The sequence below is a fragment of the Dromiciops gliroides genome, chromosome 4, assembly GCF_019393635.1.
Source record: "Dromiciops gliroides isolate mDroGli1 chromosome 4, mDroGli1.pri, whole genome shotgun sequence".
Classification (NCBI taxonomy): Eukaryota; Metazoa; Chordata; class Mammalia; order Microbiotheria; family Microbiotheriidae; genus Dromiciops; species Dromiciops gliroides.
The window spans coordinates 71,961,576-71,985,411 of record NC_057864.1 but is presented as its reverse complement, the minus strand read 5'-3'; the positions used below and the strand labels follow the sequence as shown (position 1 = coordinate 71,985,411).

The following is a 23,836-nucleotide window of genomic DNA, read 5'->3' as shown; positions in this document are numbered from 1 at the left end:
ATGGCTCAAGCTCCCATGTCCATTGCTTAGGTCTAGAATTAAAAGGGGAGAAACAAAACAGACCAAAAAGCCCAAGTCTGATCGTTGGGGCCAAAGAGCCTAAAAGAGGGGTGGAGAGGAAGTAAACCTTCCTCTAACACCCAGCTAAGTACATGGTGTTCATGTTATGGGTGAACAGAGCCTTTGCCCCTAATACATCTGGAAAGAGAAAGAAAAACTGTCCCACACTGGTAGTTTTAAAGACCTAGCCAGTTCCAGTTGTGTAGCCAATGGAAAGAGTCTGCTTCTACCCATATGGCAGGGGAAAAGCAGAATGTCTTCTTCCAGAGGCAGATTCTGGCTGATTCCCATATGAGTGCCTCTATATTAGGTGATCTAGCCATGCACAAAGCCCAGTTACTGAAAAATAGAGCGTTTCTATTAAATCCTCCAGACTTTCCTGAACACTTTTCTACCTTGACTTCTTTTGATCTTCTTCCCCTCTTTTCAGCTTTCTTTTATGTGTTCTCTTTCTCCATTAGAATGTAAACTCCTTGAGGGCAGGGACTATCTTTTTCCCCCCTTCTATTTGTATTCCCAGTGTTTAGCATAATGCCTACAGAATAAATGTCTTATCTTTATCTAACAACTCAGTGGCAGAGAATGATCTAAATGCTGAGGTATAAGGAGGTGTTCAGGGAAGACTTCATCCACCTTCTTTTCTACCTATCACCCAACTCTCATCTGTGGCTCCAAGAAGCTGTTGCATGTACAGTGGCTGCACCCCAGTAAAACCATAATGGCAGACAAGCTAAACCAGGTTGAGGGTAATTGATAGGCCTCAAACCCATAGATGAGTTAGAGGGGTGTCTACCCTAAGCACATGAAGATTTCTCCTGGTAGAACAGGTGGATGAAAACAATTTGTTCCAATAGCCATGAAGGCTGCCGAAGCAAACACAATGGAGCAATCAGAGCTTGGTCAGACATCAGAGTGAGACTGATGACTTTTCAATTCTGCCTCACTTAAATTCAATTCATGCACAAGTCAAGATATCACCCAGCATCCACTATTTTATCCCAGCATTGTTATGTCATTGGTCCTCTTTGAAAATGAAGGACAATGGGGCAGTTAGGTGGCATAGTGGATAAAGCACTGGCCCTGGATTCAGGAGGACGTGAGTTCAAATCCAACCTCAGACCCTTGACACTTACTCGCTGTGTGACCATGGGAAGTCACTTAACTCTCATTGCCCCTCACAAAAAAAAAGAAAAGAAAAGAAATGGTGGTCATCATAGAAAGAAATGACTGTGAGCATAGGCTCTCATACTCCAGAATTCAGTTCTTTCTGTTGTGTGCTTGTCTATTTTATGAACTAGGGAAGGTGAAAGGAAATCCAAGGAAGCTCATTTTGTAGAACAAAGAGAGGGGCAACTTCTAACAAGAAAGTCTTTTCAAGGCCCATGAAACCAGTCCCTGGAATTTTCCTTTGTCCTCTCAGCAAGGTATCAGTTGGTATGCTCAACTCTCATGAGAAGACACCCTATGGCTGCCTGAACGCAAAGATCTCTACCCTATAATTTCATCAAATTGATTGGAGAACACATGAAATTGATGAGACTTGTGCAATTGACTTCCTTACATTTGGTTTTCCTGGTTTCACATTCGGCACTATGTCTACTAAACCACTCTACCTTTTGGGCAGGCCTCCATCACTTCTAAAAATAACACTATGGAGATGGCTGCCAATTCCACCTATTGGCAGGGCCAGTCATGTCTCAATACAGGATGTGTTTCCCACAGTGACAGACTTAAAAGAGAATGTCATTCACATCTCTGGCAACACAGCCTATGAGGCATTATTTTTCAGTGGTGGGGTTTTTGTTTGTTTTTTGGTTGGTTTGTTTGTTGTTGTTGTTTTGTAGACAAAGGATGAGAGAATAGACTGCATATCTCTTAGATGTCTAAAAACTACATCAAGATGTTGAAATCAGAGCTGGAATGTTTCCCTTGTAAACAGACTCTATTCTCCCAGAGAAAATCATTGTATTTGACTTAGGATCAAAGCATTTTTACATGCAATCAATCTAACAGCACCTGTCCTTCCATGTTCAAAGAACCAAGCACCATCCTCATCAAATTATGGTCCATGTTGATACCTATACACTACAGAGGGTCCAAACGAAGGGTAGAGCCCACATTTTACAAAAGATACAGGAATCCTCCTTTTTTTTTCTTTCTGATACTATCATTATGAGCAGTTCTCTTTTTCTATTTTATTTTTATTTATTTATTTTTTGGTGAGGCAATTGGAGTTAAGTGACTTGCCCAGGGTCACACAGCCAGTAAGTGTTAAGTGTCTGAGGCCGGATTTGAACTCAGGTGCTCCTGACTCCAGGGCCGGTACTCTATCAACTTCGCCATCTAGTTGCCCCCTCAATGTTGTTTTTAACTACATAAAGTGTTCTGGTTTTGTTCACTTCACTCTGCATCAGTTCACTCAAGTCTTTCCAGGTTTCTCTGAAACCACCCCTTCCATCATTTCTTATGGTGAAATAATATTCCATTACATTCTACACATAATTTTCTTCAGCCATTCCCTCCTTAATTGGTGGGTACCCTCTTGGTTTCCAGTTCTTTATGATCAATTCTTTGTAGGTTGTACTACCTTGACAGCACTAAGTTTAAATGACTAAGTATCAGTAATGAATCACTTGTAATTCATTTTAGTAAAGGAATTTAGCTAGTATATTTGGCCTCTTAAATTCATTCTTTCAAGTCAGGCATGTAGCACATGAATGAGAACATGCCCATGCCATTGGTATATGATATAACGTGCCAGTTTATTCACTTCATTTCCCAAGTATTGTTTGTCTGACATGGCTTTATATAAAAACATAATGTATAGTGTTAGCTTCACCTAAGTACCCTATTATGTACTAGAAGTTGTGAAATTCTTTTAATGACCCCCACATTTCTTGAAACAAAGGTCAATCATTTTAATACTGCCATTCTACCAGTATTGCTGAATGACAATGAAATGAAGAGCTGACAATTAACATCATCATACAGAGAGGGTAATGGAGAAGTTTATGGTGGGTGTGAACAGGCTCCAATGCATAAGTGATGAGAAACTTCTAAGAAAAAGAGAAGTAAAAATTATCATCAAGTATGATATGAAGAAAGAAAAACAGCTAGACAACCTGAGTACTCTATTGGGGAAACTCAGGGTGTTGGGAGAAAGAGGAAGGCTTTCAGTTGGGTAGGCCCTCTATGACAAACATATGGATGAGAGCTGCATAGGATGGATCAGTAGGAATGGATTGTGATCCAGTCACCAAATGGTTCCATCCAAATCAATGAGATCAGAGATCCACTTAAGTATTTCTGTATTTGTGATTCTAATCTACTTTATTTGATAAATAAACCAACTACTATTTTATAGCTAGGCTTTTATAGAGGGTAGATGGGGTGTCCACCTGAAAATGGAAAGTTCTTTTGGGGGTAGGGTAGGGAAAGCCTGGCTGCTTGTCATATTCTGAGAGTTAAGGGGAATTTTTTTTTAAAATGATGGTCCAGACCTTTGGGGTTATCTCTGTTTCCTAGCTCTAGTCAGGTTGCAGCCACACCTAATTTACTTTCCTGCTGTAGAATTTTAAGTCCCCTTACTAGAAGTAAGGTGTGTCTGTCCTGATAACTAGTTGGCAGATCTAAACTTTAATAGTCCCTTGATTCCTCCATATGTCTGTCCTGTTATCTGGTCATCTTTGGTTTTGCTTCTCAGAGGAGAAACTTCTTCAGATTTATCCTAAGCCCCTTATCAAAAAGAAAATTCTAAATGCCATCTACTGAAATTGTTTATATTTTTCCAAATTGTGAGGAATAATTGAACTTTCTTTCCTTTTGATACAATCTCCTTAATATGTCATGTCTTTGACTAAGTAAATTTGCAGGTAACACATTATTTAGTAAAATAAGTCTTAAGAAGGGGAAGCCTATTGTAGCGTAAAGAAGACTAGATCTGAAGTCAGAAGACTTGGGTTTGAATCCTGGCTCTGTCATTATTTTTGTGACTTTGGGCAAGTAATTATCCTTATCTGTAAAATGAGGAATAGGTTTATAGGATCATGGATTCACATAGGATATGGTGGTAAATGTGTAGCAATGGCTCTCAGGGAGAAAATACATGCAGGACACATTTTAAAATATATACTGCATTATGAACATTTCCTCCATCATTTTCCGAAGTCTAGACAACAAAACAATAAATCAAATGCTGATTTGTAGCATTTTCTGATTTCTGAAGCCTAAATGCTCACTCTGAAAATTTAATAATAAGCTTAGCTGGTTCCAATACTCCATAGACAGAGCTGGAAGGGGCCTTAGAAGTCACTGAATCTAACCTCATCATTTTACATGAAATTAAGACCCCAAAATGGTCCATTTTATAGATAAGGAAACAATTGCCAAAGATTTGGGAGAGATGGAACAAGAATTGTGACTAAAGTCTGTTGAGGGAGTTCAGACAGAAGTACATGGGAATTAAAGTAAAATGACACGACTGAACAACAAAATGATCAAATATGTCCCAAAATACAGTAAAGCAATTATAATAATAACTAGCATTTTATATGACACTTTAAGGTTTGCAAAGCACTTTATAAACATTATCTCTTGTCCTCACAACCCTGGAAGATAGATGCTGTTATTTCTCCACTTTACAAGATGAAGGAATTGTGTTTGGGAGAAATTAAGTGACTTGCTCAGGGTCACATAGCTAGTAAGGGTGTGAGATAAGATTTGAACTCAGGTGGCTCTAGCACTCTATTCTTTGTGTACTACTTAGCTGCCCTAGCTAAAAGATTCATCTGGGTTGAAGAGAAAACACGGTTTTCCTGTACTCAGCTCCACCCCTGTCTTCAATTTATCTCTTGGCAGCCACCTGTGGTTGATGAATAAACTGCTGCCTTATTGCAGCCCAGTTCTAAAGGAGGTAATCTCAGTAGGAGACAGAGCATGGGCCAAGGCCTGAGATAAGAGGTCTGTATCAAATAAACAAGGAAGTGGGTGTGGCATTTAAACAGTTTGAAAGACACTTTTGGGGTAATTAAATAATTTTATTAATAATGCCAGCATGGGGGCAGCTAGGTGGCTCAGTGGATAGAGCACCAGGCCTGGAGTCAGGAGGACCTGAGTTCAAATCTGGCCTCAGACACTTAACACTTACTAGCTGTGTGACCCTGGGCAAGTCACTTAACCCCAACTGCCTCACCAAAAAAAAAAAAATAATAATAATGCCAGCATGTTTGTTAATAAATGGATGGTTATTTGGCTATCTCTCTTAGAGCAGAGACCCCTCATGGTAGGAGGCTCACAGTTTATATGCTCTTAGAAGAGCAAGTATTCCTGAGGGTGGCATTCAACTCTGCTTAACGATTCTTTTTTTTTATTATTTTATTTTTTGGTGAGGCAATTGGGGTTAAGTGACTTGCCCAGGGTCACACAGCTAGTAAGTGTCAAGTGTCTGAGGCAAGAGCTGAACTCAGGTCCTCCTGACTCCAGGGCCGATGCTCTATCCACTGGGCCACCTAGCTGCCCCTCTGCTTAACAATTAATGAGAAAATGAATATCATAATGAGAGGCTGGGCTATATTACAATGAGGGTCTTGGATCACCCAAATATTTGGTCAAAGAGACATCCATTGCCATATCACCCTCTGACAAAAGGGAGGATCAACATTTTTCCCATTCCTGAAACACAATGAGCAAGAATCCATCCATTAGCCTAAACTTAGAATTTCTTTTCCTGGCTGATTAGATTTTAGCCTTGGTAAATCTCTCTTCCCAAGATTTCCCACACTGGTTGATTTCTAGATAACGAAATAGAAAAGGGGGAAAACCTTGGTTCTGATTCAATAATTAGTTATTAACACAAGAGAGAAATAATCATTTTTCTCATCCATGGGATAGCTATCAACAATGAAATAGGTATCAACTCCCTGTCAAGCAGATTTCTGTCCAAGCAGGCCCTGCAAGGCATGGAAACTTGATGGTTATAGGGGGATTGAAATCCACACACTAGGAAATGTCAGTAGCATCTGGTGAAACCTGATGGATTTTCAGCAAGGCAGCAAAACAGAACCAGTAAGGGTCTTCAAAGCCCTCCTTTGGTAACATTCTATGTACTGCTTGACCATGCATGAGGTGATAACTACCTGAGTTCTCTCTATTCCCAATTTCATGTATATACAAGGTAGTTCCAGGTTAATGAGACTAATCACAAACGTTGGCAATATAAGTAGGCTTTCCTGTTCATACTAGAACATTTAGCTGCTTATACTTTCTTTCTTTTTTTTTGCAGGACAGTGGGGGTTAAGTGACTTGACCAGGGTCACAAAGCTAATAAGTGTCAAGTGTCTGAGGCCGGATTTGAACTCAGGTACTCCTGACTCCAGGGCCGGTGCTTTATCCACTGCGCCACCTAGCTGCCCCACTGCTTGTGCTTTTTAAGTGAAGGGTAATATAGGAAACATTTTCCATTACCTCTAAACTGTATTCTGATGAGATTTATCGAAGGACAGAAGCTATTGCAGTGACGAGTTATAGCTGGTTGCGTCTTTGATGGATAGCTAGTTTAAGGAGTCCAAATGCTGCCAATTGCTCCCCCTTCAAGGTGAAGGACATGTTCCTCTGGGCCTGTAAAATTTCTTCTACTCCTGTCTCAGCTTTCTCCTAAATCCAGTAGGAATTACAGGATACTCTTCTTTATTCCAATACACTGATTGATTAGAGTAATATTTAGTGTCCCTGTCACCCTATATCTCCTAATATTGAGTCAACCAGGGATTCTCCCTTATACCTTATCTTTCCCCTCTTTGCAAGTCCTTAAATAGTTCCATGGAAAGTGAACAGAAATCTAACTGCTATTGCCAATTATCTTGGAAGATGGTCAGGAATCCCATTTCTGACACTAATTATCTTGGTCTATGCTATTGGGTTCAAAGGATTTCCATGGTCTGAAATAAAGAGCATGTTCATAAGTGGTTTGCTTCCCTAGGTTGTATTTAGAAAGGGTGGGAGAGAGTATTAATTAAGTACCTACTATGTGCCAGGCACTTTGCTAAGTGCTTTACAAACATTATCTCATTTTATCCTTACAACCACCATGGGAGTTGAATGCTCTTATTATATCCGTTTTACAGTCTAGGAAAGTGAAATAAGCTGATTAAGTGACTTGTCTAGGGTCATACAACTATTAAGTGTCTGAGGCTAGATTTGAAATCAGGGTCTTCCTGACTCCAGGCTTAGCACTCTGTGCATTGTACTACCTAGCTACTATTGAAGGTGACATAACCAGTTTCTATATGGCCCTAAATAGAGCTGATCTTCATGGTTCCCTGACCCTAGGATCCTCTGAATACTGGGAATATGACAGTTGGCATGCACGGGGAGTATGTAAACATCTTTTAAGGTTGTGAAAAATGTCTTTTGGGGATGGACTGTGAGACTGGATAAATGGGGACTCTAGGCCAAAGACCAAGTGCAACTAATGGGCAAAGGTGCTATTTACTCCTCCAAGTGTTTCTCTAGGCACCTAGGTGGCAGATAGAGATTCAGGCCTAGAGTCAGGAAGACCTGAGTTCAAATCCAGATTCAGACACTTACTAGGTCTATGACCCTGAAGTCACTTAACTCTGCTTACCTTGGTTTCCTCATCTATAAAATGAACTGGAAAATTAAAGGGCCAACCACTTTAGTATCTTTCCTAAGAAAATCCCAAGTTGGATCACTAAGAGTCAGACAGGACTGAGAAACAACAACACGAGTCACAAGAATAGAACAGTGACCCGAGTGACCTGAGTGTGCTCAAGTGGTTAAGGAATTTAGACACATGAGGAAGGAGAATATTAAATCTATGCTGGTTTGATTAAGGAAATGGCAATCCACTTCAGAATCTTTGCCAAGCAAACCCCAGATGGGGTCATGAAGAGTTGGACACAACTGAAAAATTACTGAACAACAATGGGTGTTTCTCCAAATTGAGGTAAAATACTGGGCATGTTCCCTGGCCTGTGGCAAGACGACAGAAGTAATAAAGTTTCCTTATTTGTAGCTACTTCTACAATACTATCTCACAGGATAGTTGTGAAGATAGAATTAAAATAAAGCACTTCGTGAACCTTAAAGTGATATGTGTGCCAAATGTTTTCATTATAATTAAGCAGAAGTGGAAAAGAGACATTTATTTAAGAGATGTAAGGAAGAAGAGTTCACAGAATACTCTGAGACATCTCTTGGAGTACTGGAGCAATTCTGTGGATTGGGCTCTGACCAGTTTAGCTGAGACTTTAGGGTAATGTCTCTGGATGGGCTATTAGGAGTTTGTCCCTAAAAGAAGATGAGGATTTCCATTTGGTGGAGAGTAACAGAAATGTAAAAGCCAGCAAAGACTCTGAGATATAGAAAAAGGAGCCACAGAAGACAGCAAGTGTAGCTATAGGAAAGAACACTAGCTGCTGGTTGCTGAGGGGAGCTAATGGACACGGAGAAAGGAGAGCAATAGACAGCAACAGCTGGTGAGGGCTGGAGAGAGCTGCAATGGACAGAGTAAGCAGTACATCTAGAGGGTTCTCAGAGAGAGAACACTTATACAGAAGAATACATTTTGGCTATCACCTTTCCTGGATTCCCAGCTAGGCTAGTGCTGTAAGCCATGGAAGCTATCTAGGTCACTAGAGGATATTTTGGCCCACTGTGATGGGGGGGTGGGGGGGGGGAGGAGAAGATTGTGTTTTTTGATTTTCTGTAGGCTTGGTTATGAGTCCTTTCTGTATGTATTAATTCCTAAAGAAAACTGTGCCGTGTTTTGAGCTTATGAGCTTAGGTGCTTTTAAGAGTAACCAGTAGGAGGCAGCTAGGTGGCGCAGTGTTCAGGAGTACCTGAGTTCAAATCCAAGTCTCAGACACTTTGACACTTACTAGCTGTGTGACCCTGAGCAAGTCACTTAACCCCATTGCCCTGCCAAAAAAAAAAAAAAAAAGAGTAACCAGTGGCATGGTCCAAGATAGTTCCAAAGGACTCATGGATGATAAATGCTCTCCAAATCTAGGAAAAAAAAAAAAAAAGAACTATGGAATCTAGATGCAGATTGAACCATACTATATTGGTTTTTGTTTTTTTGAGGTTTTTCCTTTTTGCTCTGATTTCTTCTTGACACAGCATGTCTAATGCAGAAATATGTTTAATGTGATTGTACATATATAAACTATATTGGATTACTAGATGTCTTGGGGAGGGGGGAGGGAGGGAGAAAATTGAAAACTAGAAATCTTATAAAACAATGTTGCAAACCATCTCTACATGTAACTGGAAATAATAAAATACCTTTTATGGGAAAAAAAAGAGTAACCAGTGGCTGTCCTTGTGGGCATACCAGATACTGACATTCCAAAATTCCACCTGGATTAGAGCAAAGTGGACCCCAAAGTAGAGATGGGTCCTTTATGTCAGAGAGAGCCACAGATACAAGTTACATAATCATTGTTAGATAATTCTTTGTGTTCTATTCTTTTTCACTTAACATTATTTCACATGAATCAACATAATCAGCAAACTTTTTTCCCCTTACAAGAAATATGTAGTCAAGTAAAAAAAAAAAATTCACAAATTTGCCTTGTCTAAAAACATGTCTCATTCTTCACCTTTAGTTCATCACTCCTGTATCAGAGGTGGGTAGTATGCTTCATCAATGGTACCCTGAAATTGTGGTTGGACATTATATTGACCAGAGTCCTCAAATATTTCAAAGGTGTTTCCTTACATTGTTGTAATTTCATAAATTATTCACTTTGTTCTGCTTATTTCACCCTGCATCAGTTCATACAAATCTTCCCAGGTTTCTCTGAAGCGTCCCTCTTCACAGTATTCCATTATATCAATATACTATAATTTGTTCAGGCATTCCCTAACTGATGAGCACTCCCTTTATTTCCAGTTCTTTGCTACAACAAAGAGAACTGCTATCAATGTTTGTGTGTGTGTGTGTGTGTGTATGGATCTTTTTTCTTTTCTTTTCCTTTCTTTTTTTTTTGCAGGGCAATGGGGGTTAAGTGACTTGCCCAGGGTCACACAGCCAGTTAGTGTCAAGCGTCTGAGGCTGGATTTGAACTCAGGTCCTCCTGAATCCAAGGCTGGTACTTTATCCACTACGCCACCTAGCTGCCCCCTCTTTTTTCTTTTCTTTATCTCTTTGGGTACTGAAAAACTTTTAAAATACTCACATAGTATTCCATTGTATTTAGAATGACCAATTCCCTTCCACATTCAGGAGACCATGTAGCTCTTCTGAATGCAAAGGGAAGGCTAGAAGATCAAGAGTATCCTAAAATATGTAACCTATGTCAGATTGCCTGCCATCTTGGGGAAGGGAAAAGGGAAAAATTTGGAACTCAAAATCTTTTTTAAAAAATGATGCGCTAGATGGCGCAGTGGATAGAGTACCGACCCTGGAGTCAGGAGTACCTGAGTTCAAATCTGGCCTCAGACACTTAATACTTACTAGCTGTGTGACCCTGGGCAAGTCACTTAACCCCAATTGCCTCACTAAAAAAAAAAAAAAAGAAAAAAAAAAAGAATATGCATAAAAAAATGAATGTTGGGGACAGCTAGGTGGCGCAGTGGATAGAGCACTGACCCTGGAGTTAGGAGGACCTGAGTTCAAAGCCAGCCTCAGACACTTAATACTTAGTAGTTATGTGACCCTGGGCAAGTCACTTAACCCCAATTGCCTCACCAAAAAAAAAAAAAAAATGAATTTTGAAAACTACTTTTATGTGTAATTGGAAAAAAATACTATTAAGGTAAAAAAAAAGAAATTCCACAAGAACAAGAACAAGAGTGTAATAAAGCATGCTAAGAATGATCACATTTAGTGAACTCACAATCAAATTAATAATTGTTAACATTTATATAGCATTTACTATGTGTCAAGCACTGTGCTAAGTGCTTTGCAATTATTATCTCATTTGGTTCTCAAAACAATCTGGGGTAAAGGTTGGGGGTGGGTGGATATGCTATCATTATAACACCCATTTTACAAGTGAGGAAACTGAGGTAAACAGTAGTTAAATCCATGTTGGTGAAATTCTATAGTCTGCTGTTTATTTCCTTATTTTATTTTAGTTTGAAATCTGAAAGTATTTATTTAGCTTTAGGAGACACATAAAGAAGTCTATTCAAAAGAGACTGCTCTGTACAGTTCTTAATATAGCAACACATTGTATTGAAATGTCTCCGCAATTTCATTTAGTCAATTATTCCCTGTACAAGGAGGACATCTAGGGGATATTTGTTGTGGTGTAGGCTAGCTTGAAATGATTTTTCTGGAAACAATATTGCTGATTAACTCTAATCTCTATCAATATAAATAGAATTTCAAATAAACAGAATTTCAGAGCTGGAAAAGACCTTAGAGGACATGTAGTTCAGTCCTTTTATTTTATTTTTTTTTTTAACTTTTTTTTTTTTTAAGTGAGGCAATTGGGGTTAAGTGACTTGCCCAGGGTCACACAGCCAGTAAGTGTTAAGTGTCCGAGGCCGGATTTGAACTCAGGTACTCCTGACTCCAGGGCCGGTGCTCTATCCACTGCGCCACCTAGCTGCCCCCAGTCCTTTTATTTTACAAGTAAGAAAATGAAGCTTCATAAAAGTTATTTTTTTATCATTGGGCCTTAAAGAATTACACCCCAGGATACGGAAAAACAAAAAAAAAACCCTTAAAGATATATTTATGGAAACATTGAGGGTAGTTTTGAAGAATCTTAAAGAATGCTCTTGTGATATAATGTGGATAAGTTGAAGATATGCAGGAATGCATCTAGTAGGGTTAGGTGGCTGTGTAGCTATTTGAATAATTGTACCATCAGGCTGTTAACTAAGAGACCAATGTTAACCTAAAAGGAATCTTTAGTAGCCGAGAAAAGAACATTTTCTTGGCCGTGTCCAGTTAAATGCATTTGCAAATGACTTGGATGAAGACACGGAGGTACATTTATTAAAAGTAATGATGGAGGGGGCAGCTAGTGGCGCAGTGGAATAAAAGCACCGGCCCTAGATTCAGGAGTACCTGAGTTCAAATCCGGCCTCAGACACTTACTAGCTGTGTGACCCTGGGCAAGTCACTTAACCCCCATTGCCCCGCAAAAAAAAAAAATAAAATAAAAGTAATGATGGAAAAATCTGAATTGGAAAGCTTGTATATAAACAAATGTTGAGAACTATTTTTACATGTAACTGGAAAAAAAATAAAATACTTTTATCAGAAAAAAAATAATAAAATAAAAGTAATGATGGAATAAATCTGAGTGTGATAATGATGAGGTTAGATGAATCTAAAATCTCACACACTCAAAAAGATCTATGATCTCATCTATGTAGGAGTTTCTCCCAGTGATCCGTGCCTGTCTATTCTGAGTGACTCTTGTCCAGTACTTTGTTTTTGTTTTGTTTTGTTGTGTTTTGTTTTTTTTGCGGGGCAATGAGGGTTAAGTGATATGAGGGAAAACAATCCTCTTCTCAATAATTCTCAGGAACTCAGCAGTGATGTGAGAAAGGCTCTTTTATTTCCTTCTCCTGAGAAGGAGGCACTCTAGTGTTCAGCTGGTAGGGACAAAGAATGGGGTCTTGAAGGCCCTCTTTTAAACCTTAGTCCCTAATGCAAATGGACCCTCCCCTTTTTCATCATTGGTTTGATTACTCAAGGGTTACAATCTATGCGCAAAAACTAGCTAATTGGAACACGGTATTCCCCTCCCTTTTCCTTATATGGGCATAACTCAGGAGTGGATCTTATTCTTCTTTATATGGACACAACTCAGGAGTAGACCTTATTGAGACCAGGGCTCCTTGAACCATGTGATTTTGTTAGTCAGAGGGGGAGGAGGGGATCTGAGGCCTTTGTCCTAAAATAGGTCAGGAGGAGTATGATTGACTGTCATATCCTCATTAAGAGGAGACAACTACCCATTTTCTCACAAGTGATTTACCCAGTGTTACACAGCTAGTAAGTATCAAGTGTCTGAGGCTGGATTTGAACTCAGGTCCCCCTGAATCCATGGCCAGTGCTTTATCCACTATGCCACCTAGCTGCCCCTCAAGTCCTTCCAAAAGTTCATTAAAGGTGGTGCTTGAACTAATCCCTGAGAAGGAGGAAGAACAGCCCCATGAGGGTGGGGGCAGCCCCGCTGCCAGGTTTCCAGGTGGATCCCACCCCCACTGGAGCCCAGCTTGACAGAGCTAGGATCCACTGCTTCAGTCGCATCCCTGAAACAAGATGGTGAAGGTTGGAGTCAACGGATTTGGCTGTATTGGACACCTGCTGACCAGGGCTGCATTCAACTCCAATGGAGTAGACATTGTGGCCATCAATGACCCCTTCATTGACCTCAACTACATGGTTTATATGTTTCAATATGATTCCACCCACGGCAAGTTCAAGGGCACTGTCAAGGCTGAGAATGGAAAGCTGGTGATCAACAGAAAAGCCATTACCATCTTCTAGGAGTGGGACCCCACCAATATTAAGTGGGGAGATGCTAGAGCTGATAATGTTGTAGAGTCCACTGGTGTCTTTACAACCATGGAAAAGGCTGGGACTCACTTGAAGGGTGGAGCCAAGTGGGCCATTATTTCTGTCCCTTCTGCTGATGCCCCAATGTTCGTGATGGGAGTGAACCATGATAAATATGACAATTCCCTTAAGATTGTCAGTACGCCTTGGCCGCCTTGGCCAAGGTCATTCATGACAACTTAGGCATCATGGAAGGACTCATGACTACAGTCCATGCCATTACTGCTACCCAGAAGACAATAGATGGCACCTCTGGGAAGCTGTGGCATTATGGGTATGGTGCTGCCCAGAACATCATCCCTGCTTCCACTGGTGCTGCTAAGGCTGTAGGCAAGGTCATACCTGAACTGAATGGTAAGCTCACAGGCATGGCTTTCCATGTTCCTACCCCCAGTGTGTCTGTTGTGGATCTGACCTGCCTCCTGGAGAAACCTGCCAAATATGATGATATCAAGAAAGTGGTGAAGCAAGCATCAGAGGCACCCTTGAAGGGCATCTTGAGCTACACAGATGACCAGGTTTTATCCAGTGACTTTAACAACAACACTCACTCTTCTACCTTTGATGCTGGCACTGGCATTGGCATTGCCTTCAACGACAATTTTGTGAAGCTCATTTCCTGGTATGACAATGAGTATGGTTACAGCAACCATGTAGTAGACCTCATGGTCTACATGGCCCCCAAAGAGTAAATTGGAAAGCCATGGATCTTCATCCCCAGCCAAAAGAAGAGTTCCACCACTGGGGAGCCCACATCCCTTACCTATGTTCCCTTCCTAGGGATCCCATGCCCCATTCACATTGTTGTCCCAAAGCACCCCTGTAGTAGGAGGGAGAAGCCTAGAGTCCTCTATTGTGTACATACCATCAATAAAGTCACCTTATTGAGTGCAAAAAAAAAAAAGTTCATTAAAGGGGTATCCACCCACCATACATGCAGTCTTCCTCTTTTTCTTCCAAAACCCTAAGAAGCCTTGGGAGCCATCTAACTGTTCATTCATCACCCCTCACTATCATCTCTTGACCACTCCATTCTTTCTTTGCACCATAGAATTCTTTGATGATATCCTTTACTTTTTTGGGGGGGGGCGGGGCAATGGAGGTTAAGTGACTTGTCCAGGGTCACACAGCTAGTAAGTGGCAAGTGTTTGAGGCCGGATTTGAACTCAGGTCATTCTGAATCACCAGAGCTTTATCCACTGTGCCACCTAGCTGCCCCTACTTTTGTTTTTCTTCAGACTTCCTCAATGATTATATTTTGTGGCCTGACAACACCTACCAGGTACCTTTATATTGCCCTTTGTATAATATTATTAGATATTCAGAGGCATTGGTATTCTAGGTCTCAATGCCTTAGAGCAATACTGACAAGTAAAATGTTTATATTGAAAAGATGGGCTTTTGCTGTTATGGGAAACTTAAAATCATGATCTTAAAAATGTCTCAGCAGGCTGGAAAGATGAGCTAAAATAAGCAAGATGAAATATAATGGAATTAACTATAAGAGCCTAGTATCGCAGAATCAAGAACTCAATTACACATATTTAATATTTACTCTTTCCCTTGCCTCTGACTTAGAATTAGAATAAGGGGGACAGCTAGGTGGCACAGTGGATAAAGCACCGGACCTGGATTCAGGAGGACCTGAGTTCAAATCCGGTCTCAGACACTTGCCATTTACTAGCTGTGTGACCCTGGGCAAGTAACTTAACCCTCATTGCCCACACCCCCAAAAAAAAAATTGGAATGAGGGCCTCAAGGATTGTGGTGAAGGTCTTCCATGTCAGGTCTTAATCTGTGTGGGGCCATCTGCAATGGTGACATCTTAGGTAATTGAAGGTACAAAACAAGATCATCTGAGTCAAAAGAGTCCGTTATCACTATAGCACTCCTAGCTCCCCACAAACTTACTGACATAGTTTAGTTAGGAGAGGGTATGGCAAACCCAGCTACTGACCTTGCTAGAATGTCAACAAATGATGGATGGGAAAAAACAGGCAACCATCATAAAAAATTGATGCTTTGGGGAAACGGGTTGAGTCCAACAGTCAACTCCCTTGATACTCCCTCTGTCTTGCTTCCTTATCCTGTTTCTGCCCCTGGATTGAATCTCTTTCATGGCAGCCGGTTTCCCACTGATCTCAGCCACTTAGATTTTGCTGCTCAATTCAAATGAAGAAATATTTGTTTATTATTGCACTGTATTAAATGTCTGGCATACACGCAAAAAATCCTGTTTGCAAAGGGTTTACAATTTTAACTTGGGGAGAGGAGAAGAAAAGCATATAAATGCCTATGACATAAGAGACAGTCAAAAAAAAGTTCGAAGGTGACATCCAGTCAAAGGGATATGATCAATTTTAGGAGTGGTCACTTTCACTTGATGAGTGTTAGGAGAGAGGGCTGTGAACAGGAAAGGATGAATGTAAGATACAATATCTGCAGTGAGCCTTGATGGAAAGAAAGGACTTCAGGAGGCTGAGATGAGGGTGTGTATGTGTGATTGGGAGTCTAGAGGGTGGGGTTTTGGCAAGGGGAATGTGTTTGTTCCATTATGAAAAGAGTATGACTGGGGGCAGCTAGGTGGCGCAGTGAATAGAGCACCGGCCTTGGATTCAGGAGGACCTGAGTTCAAATCCAGACTCAGACACTTAACAGTACTAGCTGTGTGACCCTGGGCAAGTCACTTAACCCCAATTGTCTCACCAAAAAAAAAATAAATAAATAAAATTAAAGAAAAAAAAAAGAGTATGACTGGGGGCAGCTAGGTAATGCAGTGGATAAAGCACAGGCTTTGGATTCAGGAGGACCTGAGTTCAAATCCGACCTCAGACACTTGACACCTACTAGCTGTGTGACTCTGGGCAAGTCACTTAACCCTTATTGTCCTGCAAAAACAAACAAACAAAAAGAAAACAAAAAGAGTATGACCAAATGTATGGAAACCAGAGAGGGCAGGAGAAGAATGGGGGGGACAGGCAGTATACCAATTTAGCTAGAACATAAAATCCAAGAAGGAAAGTGGTATGAAGTAAGGCTTGACAAGAAAGCTAGAGATGGATTGTAGAGGGTCAGAATCATGAGTTTATTCTGTAAGAAGAGAAGAACCACTAACAGTTTTTGAGCAGAGGAGTATAGTATCTTGGATGACCTTCACAAGGGGAATTCTAAAAGCAACCCTATGTTAAACACATATTTGAATCAGCATCCATTCAAAACAACAACTTAGATTGTGATTGTGATTCTTTTACTAAGGAAACAGGGAATCTATTAGTTCAAAGTGAAGGACTTTCAATTAAGCAGCACAGTAAAATAATTTTCTTTTTCTTCTTCTTCTTCTTCTTTTTTTTTTTTTTGCAGGGCAATGGGGGTTAAGTGATGTGCCCAGGGTCACACAGCTAGTAAGTGTCAAGTGTTTGAGGCTAGATTTGAACTCAGGTCCTCCTGAATCCAGGGCTGGTGCTTTATCCACTGCTTTATCCACCTAGCTGCCCCAGCAAAATAATTTTCAATAGAGCTTCCCTCCCATTCATATGAGGGTATACACTCTCCTACTGGTTCCCATCCTACCAATGGGAGAGAGGACACATACCATAAATGTGCGCAGTCAGGTAGAACATATAGCCAGGGGCAATTCAAACTGCTGGCAGCTGTTTGGTACAGTGGACAGAGCACTGAACTTGGAGTCAGGAAGACTATATTTCAAATCCAACCTCAGAAACCATTTAGCTATGTGACCCTGGAAAAGTCACTTCTTGTCTGTCTGTCCCAGTTTCTTAATCTGTAAAATGGAGATGATGATACTACTTCCTTTACAGGGTTTTTGTGAGAATAAAATTGATATTTGTATTTGTAATGTTCTTTGGAAACCTTAAAATGTTATATGTTGTTGTTCAGCTCAGTTGCATTTGACTCTTCATACCCCTTTGGGGTTTTTCTTGACAGAGATATTGGAACATTTTGCCATTTCTTTCTCTAGCTCATTTTATAGATGAGGAAACTGATGCAAACAGGGTTAAGTGACTTGCCTAGGGTCACACAGCTAGCAAGTGTCTGAGTGTCAAGAAGCCCTGGTGCTCTATCCATTGTACCACCTAGCTGCCCTGAAGTGCTAACTATTCTTATTCTAGAAGCAAGGGGGAGCCACTGGAGCTTCTTGCCCATGGAAGTATCGTGGTCAGATCTGTGTTGTTGTTTTTCTTTTTTTTTCAGGGCAATAAGGGTTAAGTGACTTGCCCAGGGTCACACAGCTAGTAAGTATAAGTGTCTGAGGTTGGATTTGAACTCAGGTCCTCCTGAATTCAGGGCTGGTGCTCTATCCACTGCACCACCTAGCTGCCCCCAGATCTGTGTTTTAAAAGTATCTCTAGCAGTGGGATGGAAGATAGATTGGAGAATAAAGAGACAAAACAGAGAAGGCTGCTTTAGTAGATAAGGATGTAGCACCTGAGTTGAGGCCTTAAGGAAGCTAAGTATTCTAAGAGGTAGAAGTAAACTTGGAGTATATTATAGGTATGGGGATAGCCTATGTGAAAATATGGAATCAGTGAGATAGAATTCTGAGAGTTTAAGGTACAGCAAGTATATAATGTACATGACAACCAGTAAAGTGAGTCTGGAGAAGAGGGTTGGAGACAGACTGTGAAGAGCTTTAAATGTCAAACAAGAGTTTGCATATTTTTTCCTGTGAAAAATCAAAATGTCATCAAAGTAAGAAATGACAAATAGATCCAGAAGGTCAGAAAAAGCATGATTAGTTAAGTTCTAAAATGTTTCTAGGGCATTGGCCCAAATTGGCAAAACCTAACATCCATAATATCCAAGTTTAGTGTGAAAGGCTAGCTTCTATTCAGCTCCAGTTCTTGCTCTTCACAAGGATATAGCTCCCCTTCCTCAAATCCAACTTCCTTTTTCTTTTCTTTTCTTTTTTGTCTGTGTGGGGCAATTGGGGTTAAGTGACTTGCTTAGGGTCACATAGCTAGTAATTGTTAAGTGTCTGAGGCCGGATTTGAACTCAGGTCCTCCTGAATCCAGGGCAGGTGCTCTGTCACTGCGCCATCTAGCTGCCCCCCAACTTACTTTAAATGTAGGTATCCTGTTCCCTTCCCAGGATGTCTAAAATAAGACATAATAAATAATGCTTATGGGTGGTTATTTCATTGAGATTCTTGTAGCCAATGTAGAACACTGCTTTTTATCACCAACCTTCTGATAAATGCAAAGATCGCTATTTCCTTGCTAGCAATTGAGGAACGTTTTCCACTTTTCCCCCATAAAACTTGAATGCAAGTTTTGCTTCTATTGTTCATGTAGCATATAAATAACTTCTCCAGTTAGTAGGGATTTTGAGAATTTTAAAATATGGGTATAAATAATCACTCTTTCTTCCCTTGAGAACTACCCATTCATATCCTTAGACCATTTGTCAACTGGAGAATGACTCATTTCTATAAATTTGCATCAATTCCTTATATAGCTTGGAAATGAGGCCCTCTTCAAAGAAACTTGCTACAAAGATTTTGCTTCCCTCAGTTAATTATTTTCTTTTTCATTTGGATTTCTTTTTCTTTTCTTTTCTTTTTTTTTGTTGGGGCAATGAGGGTTAAGTGACTTGCCCAGGGTCACACAGCTAGTGTCAAGTGTCTGAGGTCATATTTGAACTCAGGTCTTCCTGAATACAGGGCCAGTGCTTTATCCACTGAGCCACCCAGCTGCCTTCCAGTGCATCTTTTAATTCATCTTGGTAAGCTTTTGGCCACACTTACTTGGGTTAATTCATTTTTTTCCCCAATGGATCTAAGGGTTCTTTATAAATCTGTACATCAACACAGTAAATCCTAAACCAGGGCCTAGACTGCATTTGCAAAATTCTACCTCCTATTAGAGCTTGTTGATTGATTATACTCAAAGTTGTTTTTTTTTTACTTAGGCAATTGGGGTTAAGTGACTTGCCCAGGGTCACACAGCTAGTAAGTGTTAAGTGTCTGAGGCCGGATTTGAACTCAGGTCCTCCTGACTCTAGGGCCGGTGTTCTATCCACTGAGCCATCTAGCTGCAATTACACTCAAAATAATTCACCACAGGCCCCAAACTTCTTTTGGGAAGTCTGAAAAGTTGCTAAGTATCAAGCTGGCCAACGCTAGATAGGGTGTAGCCCAGTGAGTAATTTGGGAGACTGGGAACAGTACTGTGGTGTAATCAGTGTGGAACTCCCACAATAGATATAAACAGGTAGTTTCAACTAGGACCAGGCTATTATCCCTGGAAAATGAGTCAGCAAATTCCTCTAGAGCACATCCTGGGATTCTAGATTAACCCCACAAGAGAAGACAGTCAGGAACCTTATTCTTAAAAGGAAGCAACCCTGCCACATACTCATATTTTTGAACTAGGTTAGCACTTAGTCTGGGTTCTGTTGGAGTGTGGTATTCTATGTTCTAGTCAGCTGCTACTGAAGAGTGCCCAGTGTAACTATTAGATTCCAGGAATTACTTTGGAATAAGTCAAAATTATTGTACATTATTTTAGGAGGCTATTGGTGTTGTCCATAAGAGTGATAACAAAGGTCTGGACTTAAGGAGTGACCCTCCTTGTATATCCAAATGTATTTTAACTAAAGACAGCTCATCATTATCGTTAGTATTCTACACATGAAAAATAGCTGTAATTGTGTCATGTCAGACACTACGGGCAGTTTAAGACAAGCCATTAATGTGAGGTGGTTGCTAAAATGTTAATACAACTCTGCTTCAGTGATTGCAGTGTATTTTCTGGATCAAGAGAATGAATAGTCCTTACTATTTTCAACAATAGTCAGATAAAATTTGTAATAATTGTGTTAAGTCCTAGATACCATATTTTAAGGAGATAAACTGTATTGACCAGATTGGTGAAAGTTCTACTTCTATATTACTTTAGTTCAAGTTGCATGGTATGGGCATGACAGTGGACCACCGTTCTTCTGTCTCTCTTCTCTATGGGACAGCTCACTCATCCTACCTGCACTGATGCTTGCACATTAGGTGTTCCCAGATGGTAACGGTCCTAGGAGTAATTCCAGTATGTGGAAGTTATACTTCTACTACAAGCAATTGTAGCTCTAGTATGCTTACCATTTAACAAATCATTCAAGATTACAGCATCAACTCTTTAACAAATTTCATTTATGTTTCCTTTTTTTGATTTTTAAAAACATTCCTTTCTTTTAAAATTTTGAGTTCCAAATTCTCTCCCTCCTTCCCACCCCTTTCCTACCTACTGAGTGAGAAGTTAAGCAAAATGATATCAATTATACATATGAAATAATACAAAACATTTCCATATTAGTCATATCACAAAAAGCAAGAAAAATAAAGAAAACAAGAAAATTATATTTCAATTTGCACACAGTTCATCAGTTCTCTATTTGGAGGTAGATAGCATTTTTTTCATCCTGGGTTCTCTGGAATTGTCTTGGGAGTTTTCATTGTATTGAGCAAAGTGGCCAAGTCTTTCACAAGTTGATCGTTATTACATTACTGTGCACAATGATCTTCTACTTCTTCTCACTTCACTTTGTATCAGTTCATACAGGTGTTGCCATGATTTTTCTGAAACTACCCGCCTCATAATTTCTTGTAGCACAATAGTATTTCATCACAGTCATATACCACAACTTGTTCAGCTATTCCCCAATTGATGTACATCCCCTAAAAAAGAGCTGATACGAATATTTTTGTACATATAAGTCCTTTTACTTTTTCCTTGATTCCTTTGGGGTACAGATGTAATAGTGGTATTTCTGGATCAAAGGACTAGCACAATTTGATAGCTTTTTAAGTATAGTTCCAAATTGTTATCCAGAATTATTGGATCAGTTCACAATCCCACCAACAGCTTATTAGTCTACCTATTTTCCCTCAACCCCTCCAGCATTTGTCATTTCTTTCTTTCTTTCTTTTTTTTTTTTTTGCAGGGCAATGAGGGTTAAGTGACTTGCCCAGGGTCACACAGCTAGTAAGTGTCAAGTGTCTGAGACTGGCTTTGAACTCAGGTCCTCCTGAATCCAGGGCCAGTGCTTTATGCACTGCGCCACCTAGCTGCCCCCCATTTTTGTCATTTCTGATAGGCGTGAGGTGGTACTTTAGAGTTGTTTTAATGTGAATTTCTCTGATCAGTAGTGATTTAGAGCATTTTTTCAAATGAATAAAGGTAGCTTTGATTTCTTCCTCAGAAAACTGCCTATTTATATCCTTTGACCATTTATCATTTGGAAAATAACACTTATTTTTATAAATATTAATCATTTCCCTATATATGTGAGAAATGAAAACTTTATCAGAGAAGTTTGCCCTTACATTTTTTAATGTTACTTCATTGTCTATGGTACCTTCTAGCAAAATGTAGTTTCTCTGCTTATCTCTTTTAATTAGGCCTATTTTTGCTTTTGCTTTGTGCGAAATCATGACTGATACTCTTGCCTTTTAAAACAAATTTTTTACCTCAGCTAAAGCATAAGGGATTATGCTCCAACCCTCTATTTTAACTCTGTGTGTATTTTTCTGTTTTAATTATATCTTTTATAAACAACACATTGTTGGATTCCAGTTTCTAATCTATTCTGCTATCTACTTCTGTTTTATAGACGAGTTCATACCATTCACATTCAGTTATGATTATTGTATATTTCCTCTCCATTCTTATTTCTTTTGCTTATCCTTCTTTCTCTATCCTCTTCCTCCTCAAAAGTCTATTTTGTTTCTGACCTCTGCCTCCTTTTTATTATTCCTTCCCCAATATCACTTATCCCCTTCTCCTCCTATTTCCCTATTGGGTAAGATAGATTTCTATACCCAGCTAAGTGTATAAGAATATTCTTTCCCCTTTGAACCAATTCTGATGAGAGTGAGTTTCAAGCATTGCCCCTCCCCATTTTCCCCTCCAATATAAAAGTTCTGCCTTGTATGCCTCTTTTATGAGAGAAAATTTTTCCCATTCGAACTCTCCCTCCCCCATTCTCCCTTTTTCTTACCCCTTCATTTTTTTCTCCTAGTGATCAGCCCAACATAATCAATTCACACTTGTGCCCTCTGTCTCTGTGTACTCCTTCTAACTGACCTACTATGATAAATTTCTTAGGAGTTGCATGTATCATCTTCCCATATAGGAATATAAACTATTTATCAACATTTCTTAGGTGTTACATGTATCATCTTCCCATATAAGAATTAAAATTATTTATCATCATTTCTTAGGAGTTACAAGTATCATCTTCCCATATAGGAATGGAAACTGTTTAACTTAATTTAGTCCCTTATGATTACTCTTTTATGTATACCTTATCCTTCTCTTGTGTCTTGTGTTTGAATTTAAAATTTTCTATTTAGCACTGGTCTTTTCATCGGGAATGCTATTTCATTAAATATTCATTTTTTTTCTCCTGAAGGATTATACTCAATTTTTCTGGGTAGGTTATTCTTGGTTATAATCCTAGCTCCTTTCCCTTCCAGATATCATATTCCAAGCCCCCCACTCCTTTAATGTGAAATCTGCTAAATCTTGTGGGATTCTGACTGACTCATGATATCTGAATTGTTTCTTTCTGACTGCTGGCAATATTTTCTCCTTGACCTGTGAGCTTTGAAATTTGGCTATAATATTCCTAGGAGTTTTCATTTTGGGATCTCTTTCAGGAGGTGATTGATAGATTCTTTCAATTTCTATTTTATCCTCTAGTTCAAAGATATCAGGACAATTTTCCTTGATAATTTCTTGAAATATGATGTCTAGGGTCTTTTTCTGATGATGACTTTCAGGTAGTACAATATTTCTTAAATTATCTCTCCTGAATCTATTTTCTAGATCAGTTGTTTTTCCAACGTAATTAATATTTCACACGTTCTTCTATTTTTCATTCTTTTGACTTTGTTTCTTGATGTGTGCATGGAGTCATAAGCTTCTACTTGCCCAATTCTAATTTTTAAGGGAATATTTTCTTCAGTGAGCTTTTCTATTTGGCTAATTCTACTTTTTAAGGAGTTCTTTAGTAAATTTTTGTGCCTCTTTTACCATGAGGCGAATTCTGCTTTTAAAAATCATTTTTTTCCATTTCTGTTTTTAAGGTGTTATTTTCCAAACTGTTAATTCTCTTTTCATTATTTTCTAGCACCACTCTCATTTCTTTTCCCAATTTTTCCACAACCATGCATCTCTTTCTTTAACTCTTCCAGGAATTATTGTTGTGCTTGGGT

General features: G+C 39.5%; 1 pseudogene; it reads left to right on the top strand.

Annotated features, from left to right (window-relative positions):
- Nucleotides 1–13,310: 13,310 nt before the first annotated feature.
- LOC122755801 lies at nucleotides 13,311–14,299 on the top strand (annotated as a pseudogene).
- The last annotated feature ends 9,537 nt before the right edge of the window (nucleotides 14,300–23,836 follow it).